Raw genomic sequence first — 6,128 nt, forward strand, 5'->3', positions numbered from 1 at the left:
TCTGCCCCTGAGGGGTGGCGAAAGCGGCACCTGCCCCCGCTGCCGGGTCCCCGGAGCACAGGGCCGGGGTGGCTGCAGCTGGAGGGGTGAGGGTGGCGCTCTGGATGCCCTAGGGCACAGCAGCCGGCCCAGCCCTGCAGAGCTTCCAGCCCTCCTGGGAGGAGCCACCACTCGCCCAGAGCCTGAGACCCTGGCCCCGGCACAGTCCGCTCCCCCCCGGCCAGCCGAGGAGCCTCTCCTCCCCTCCCCGGCGGAGGGAGAAGGGGCGGGAGAGAGGCAGGGAAGGGGAGCCAGGCAGCTGGGCTCCAGCAGAGGGGGGCTTCCTCCGGGGCTCAGCACAGCCTGGCGCCGGGGTCTCTGCAGCTGGAGGAGGGATTCACTTGTCCCTGGTGCTTGAGGGATGGGGCCCCGCTGCGGTGGGGCCCCAGTGCCCACCAAACCCCTGAACTCCGCGCCAGGGAGCCGGGAGCCAGCTGCCAGGAGCAGCCACCATGGCTGCGGCCTGCCCCAGCGGGCTCAGCATCACCAGCAGCAGCCACGACCGCCTCGCCCTGCCTTCCAGGAAGTGCCCCAGCAGGGGCCACGCCTCGGGGCCACCCGCGCAGAGCTCCCAGCGCCCCGGGGCCAGGCGCAGGCTCCAAGCATCTGGGTGCGGGGCTCCCAGCTCGGGGCGGCCTCCACGGGGCTCCCTGCCTGCTCCTCCTCAGGCCGAACGCCACCCCTCGCAATGTGCCGCCCCAAGCATGTGCTTCCTTTGCTGGTGCCTAGAGCCCGCCCGGTGCCAAGGGAGTATCAAGGTCCATTTGTGCCGCTCACCTTTCAGGACCTGGGGTTTGATACGCACCTTTCTTTCGGGGGTACCTTAGTGACTACATTACCATGCCCCATGCTGCAGATAGGTAAATACTAATGCGGCCATTCCCAACCATTCCTAAGATCTGCCCCACGCCTGCCTGAAAGCAGGTGAGGTCTAAATAAGACTTTTTTTTTTTTCCTGAGGATCAGCATATTATTTTGCTTCTTTCTTAAAAAAAAAAAAAAAAAGACCCGTAGGACAAAGTCACTGGTGCACTCTGTCTTCCAGACCCACGGACATGACAGTGCAGCTTCGGAGGAACCAGCCAATCAGGGGCCAGGAAGGGCTACAAAGGGAGCTGCAAAGCAGTGCTGCAGTTAGTGCATGGCAGAGCTCAAGCAGTGCAGCCTGTGAGGCTGGTGAAGGAAGCAGTCCCCCAGGAGGAGAAGCCCTGGCGGCACCACTCTTGCCACGTGGGGAAATAGAGTGAGAGACACTAGACAAGAAGGCACCAAGATGGGGCCCTGTTACTGGTGTACCCTGGAGAGGTTTGTGTTGATTGGCTCACACAAGGTGTGACTCAGCTGCGTTGCTGAAAGGGCTTTGGACTTGGACTTAAGGCCAGAAGGAGGTGCTCGTGGCAGGTGAGTGCTGCCCCATTACACTGCTATTACCACATTGCCCCTGAGAGAATTAAATTGCAAGCCAGAATCTTGATATCTTTGAGGCTGAGTTTTGGGGGAGGGGAATGTTTAAACACTGGGGAGCCAGAAGGTTCAGCACTGTGCCCAGAAGAGCTAGGGTTGAACACTTAGGCCAGGGGTGGGCAAAAGGGCCTGATCTGGCCTGCCAAATGGGTTGATCCATCCCACAGAGGCCCTGCCGCTCCCCTGCACCCAGGCCAATTAGGACCTGGGGGTGGGGGAGTATGCAAAGCTTCCTCCCGCCCTGTAGGCAGCATGCAGTGCTTTGAAGCACCACACGCTGCTTGCAGGGCAGGAGGAGATGTCTCATGCTCCCTGCCCCCAAGCCCTAATTGATCTGGGGGCAGGAGGTGCATGCAAAGTTTCCTCTGCCCTCCCCTCCACTCTGCGAGGAGCACATGGCACTTCAAAGTGCCGTACACTTGCACAGGGTGGGAGCAGAGCAAGCGAAGCTTTGCACAGCTCCTCCGTCCCCAGGCCAATCAGGATTTGGGGGTGAGAGCATGTGATATCTCCTCCCATCCTGCGAGCAGCGCGTGGCACTTTGAAGTGCTGCATGCTCCTCACAGGGTGGGGGTAGTTCAGGAGGAGGCTTCACGCGCTCCACCCACCTCAGGGTCAATGAGAGCCTGGGGGCAGTGAGTGTGTGAAGCCTCTTCCCACCCTGCCAGGGACATAGGTGCCTGGTGGGAAGGGGGAGATAAAAGGGCTCCCTGATCCCCAGACCAATTATGGTCTAGTGGTGGGCAAGCCCAGAAGCATTCTGGCCCCACCCCTTCCAGATTAGGCTCCTCCCCTTCTGGCCTGGCACCACTTTAAACATTTTTTAAGTGGCCCCCGGCCAAAAATTAATGGCCACCCCTGATTTAGAGGGTGGTGTGAGAAGGTCTGTATCTTGATAATGTTCCTAGAGACTCTGAGATTGGGGTAGTGGCCAGCCTCCATTCAGGCTCCAGGACCACAGCACACCGCAGGGTGTATTCCCTTCCCAGCCAGTACTCATGGGTGGCCAAGAAACTCTGTAACACTTACACATTGCCTACCCCTGTGGTATCTAAGCCCCAAGTGCATTTTTCAGCAGAGCAAGGAGCCAGGGTGCAGAAAGGAATGCCTAACAGGTGTCAGTGAGGAGTCAGGCTGATCCTAGAAATGGTTAGGACTAATTAGCTTAATGACAGTGCTAAGCATAATTGTGTGGCATTTAAAATGTAAATGTAGATTTAAATTACTCCCAGCTGTGAAGAAGAGATTGAAAGGCTTCTCTGTTTCCTTCTCATGGGTAGATGGTTCTGTGTCAGTTTAAGGGGTAACCATGGGGTTGGATTCTCCATTGCCTAGCACCCTGTTTAGTCATTTACCTCAGTGCAAAGAGAGTGTAAAATTACCAGGCTACTTAGCATGGGCCTATAGTGCACAGGGTGCCAAGCCATGGGAGAATCAGGCCCAGCTCTTGCAGTGGCACCTGCTAAAATCAAACTGCAGGGCTGTGTCTAGACCAGCAAGCTTTTCCAGCTGCTTGAAAAACTTGCCAGCTGTCTACACTGTCCACTTGAATTTCCGCAAGAACACTGACGATCTCATGTAAGAAATCAGTGCTTCTTGTGGAAATACTATGCTGCTCCTGTTTGGGCAAAAGTCCTTTTGCGCAAGAGGGCTAGTGTAGACGACCCGGTATTGTTTTGTGCAAAGAAGCCCCGATTGCAAAAATGGCGATCGGGGCTTTCTTGCACAAAACCGCGTCTAGATTGGCACGGACACTTTTCCGCAAAAAGTGCTTTTGCAGAAAAGTGTCCGTGCCAATCTAGATGCTCTTTTCTGCAAATGCTTTTAACGGAAAACTTTTCCGTTAAAAGCATTTGCGGAAAATCATGCCAGTCTAGATGTAGCCCAGGAGAATTAGGCTGATACCTTTTGTTTCAGTTGAGGTCCAAAAGAAACTTTCCCCCTCCTCCCTCAATATTAATATGGCAAAATAAAGTACATTCTGGGAGGCTTACACTTTCCTGTCAAGCATCCAGCAACAGCTCTCTGGGAGACAAAACACCGGATGAGCGCGACCATTGGTTTCCTCCAGCATGGCGTTGTCTTTGTTCTTACTGAGACTTTCAGTAAGTGAGCCAGAGGGTTGGGGGCTGTTACAGCAGTGGGTGGATGAGGTTTTGAGGCCTGCAAATACATGTGGGTCTAGGATGTAATTTGTCCTTTGAAAAAAATAGTTGCTGGAATGTTGGTGGTGTTATTGAAATGGAAATTGTCTGTTTTCACACTTTTTTTTTTTTTTCAGGTTTTCATTGGAAAAAAAATGAACTTAATTTTTTGTGGTGTTCATTTGTTGGAAACTGACAAACTTTTACCTTTCCCCCTTCATTTTTGTCAAATATTCAAGAACATTTCCCCCCCCCTCCGCTGATTGGCTCTGCTATCATGCTGACAATTACTTTATTTAATCCATAGGGCTATAGGTGTTGAATTCAAGCTGGAAGAAATCTAAATACAGCACTACATTTGTCATGCTATGGTTTCTGATCAGAGACTTGTGCTAGCTGAGTCAGTGGGTGTGGTATTTCCCATGGAGAAAGGAGCAACAGGTGTTGAACTGTTTATGTGATGTCGCTATTAGAGGAGCTATGTGACATGATATGTTTCATTGGCTTCTCTCACCCCCTTTCGTGTGTGTACACACAGAGATTTCAGTCAAACCTCTTATCTGAATTTGAATTAATTGAAAATCTGGGACCCAGAGGAATCAGTCCCATAGGTCATGTGAAGATTGGCTTTATCCCCTGAAAATTCAGCCTCATGGAGCTCCTATGCTAAATTCTGCAGGGCCTGAGCTTTCATCCTGCTGAGTGTAGGAGCTCCAAAGACTAAATTGCACATAATCTCAACCCTGCATTGCACAGCTCTGCAGGACCAGAGCTCTTGTTCCAGTGAGCCCACCAGAGCACTAAAGTCTACATAACTGCAAGTCTTACATCACTGAACTTCTAAGCTCCGCAGTACTGGAGTAAACTTCAGGAAGCTCCTAATCACTGCAGGAATGGAGCTACAGAGCAGTTGCTGAGTTGCTAGTATCATGACCCAGAGTACAGTTCTCAAACAAAGCCTTCTGAAAGTACCAAAGACTGTTGGATACCTGATTGTCTACTGAGCAGTGCAAGGTGTTTCTTTTTTTTTTAAAGAAAAAGCCACAGCCTTAATTTCACATGTGAGAATGGTGAGACATACGTCATTCCTAGGTTATAAAGGAGTTGAAGATCACTTGGTACGTTGTTAGGTTATTTTTTTCTTAGATGTGGAATAAACAGTAATAATATGGTCTCTGATCTCCATCTCACAAGATTTAGTTATCATTAAACAGGTAATGCACAAACTAGACACTAGTCTAACATTGTCCTCTCTTCTCTCCCCTCTTTGTCTTTCTCAATCTTTGTTTCAAAATATGTGAACATTGTAAGTTTTTTGGTGCATACACTATCTTCTCCCACATACACACATTCATTTGTACAGAGCCTGACACAATCAAATCCTCATTTCTATAGTGAGCTTTAAGTGTTATCACAATACAACTGATAAATAGCAAGCATAATTTTCTTTTCACATTTACAAGGATGAACTCAGTGACACCTAGAACTTGTTATGCTCCAAAATTCAATAGTTAACACTTAATATACTAGTGTTTTGATGGGGTGCTGAAGGATAAAGATTTTAATTTATGGAGAGAACCAAATGGTCTTCTGATACCTTGGCTAATTTACCTTATTTCTTGTAGACTGTGTTGCTATTTGAAAGAATAAACCTATTCAGTGTGCTTTTTAGGGGTCTTATACAATAAGCAAGCAGATATTAATATTTAAATGAATGTGTCACTAATGCTAACACAACTAAAATTTCACTAAGTTAATTAGGAATTACATAATAGTTATTAAATCACATTTGCAACTGAAATTGAATCACTGGGTTAAGAACAATATTGAAGTAAGACATCAAGTGGTCAAATTATCAAATTACTACAGCAAGTAATCAAATCACAAGGTTATTATCATAAAGAATTACTTTTTATTAATCCAGTGGCTGGAGACTGAAGGAGGTAGCTCTGCACACGCGCGCGCGCACACACACGCCTACCTTACAGAATAATGAACAGTTCTTTCTGGAAATAGAGGGAAAATAAAATACTTAAAGCTTTGGATTTCTTCTGGTTTGTACACTTGGTGTCACATTGCAGGGTTGTGGCTACAGTTTCTGGTGGGTGACTACAGCCACAGATGTAGTAGCTTCCGTGTAGAGCTTGTTCCCACATGAGTCTGTGCTGGTTCACAGGGCACCCATGGCTGTGAATCTTCTTGTTACCCTACTGCCTCCTGCATGAGGGATGCTTTCTTGGACTTTACTGGGTGTCAGATCTCTGACACCACCAGGCTGTGAGCCACCCAAGCACTCCCCTCTGGTCTCTGCCATCCTTATTGTTGTCTTGCGATTAACAGTAGTTAGAGCCCTAGTAAATTTCCTCAGCACGCTCAGAAATATCAGGTATGCTTTCCCCAAAGAAACAGTGCATGCACCAGTTTCTATGATTCAACTCAGGATCAGCTTCTTATGTAATGCCATAGCACTGAGATATATTT

General features: G+C 49.1%; 1 long non-coding RNA gene across 1 annotated transcript; it reads left to right on the forward strand.

The window, feature by feature from the left end:
* The first annotated feature begins 721 nt into the window (after positions 1–721).
* LOC112547255 (uncharacterized) lies at positions 722–5,791 on the forward strand. Its single transcript, XR_012901130.2, has 3 exons — positions 722–963; positions 1,085–1,440; positions 3,955–5,791. It is a non-coding gene; the product is annotated as an uncharacterized LOC112547255 (long non-coding RNA).
* The last annotated feature ends 337 nt before the right edge of the window (positions 5,792–6,128 follow it).

This window comes from Pelodiscus sinensis, chromosome 1 (assembly GCF_052426305.1).
Source record: "Pelodiscus sinensis isolate ZL-2025 chromosome 1, ASM5242630v1, whole genome shotgun sequence".
NCBI classification, from domain to species: Eukaryota; Metazoa; Chordata; order Testudines; family Trionychidae; genus Pelodiscus; species Pelodiscus sinensis.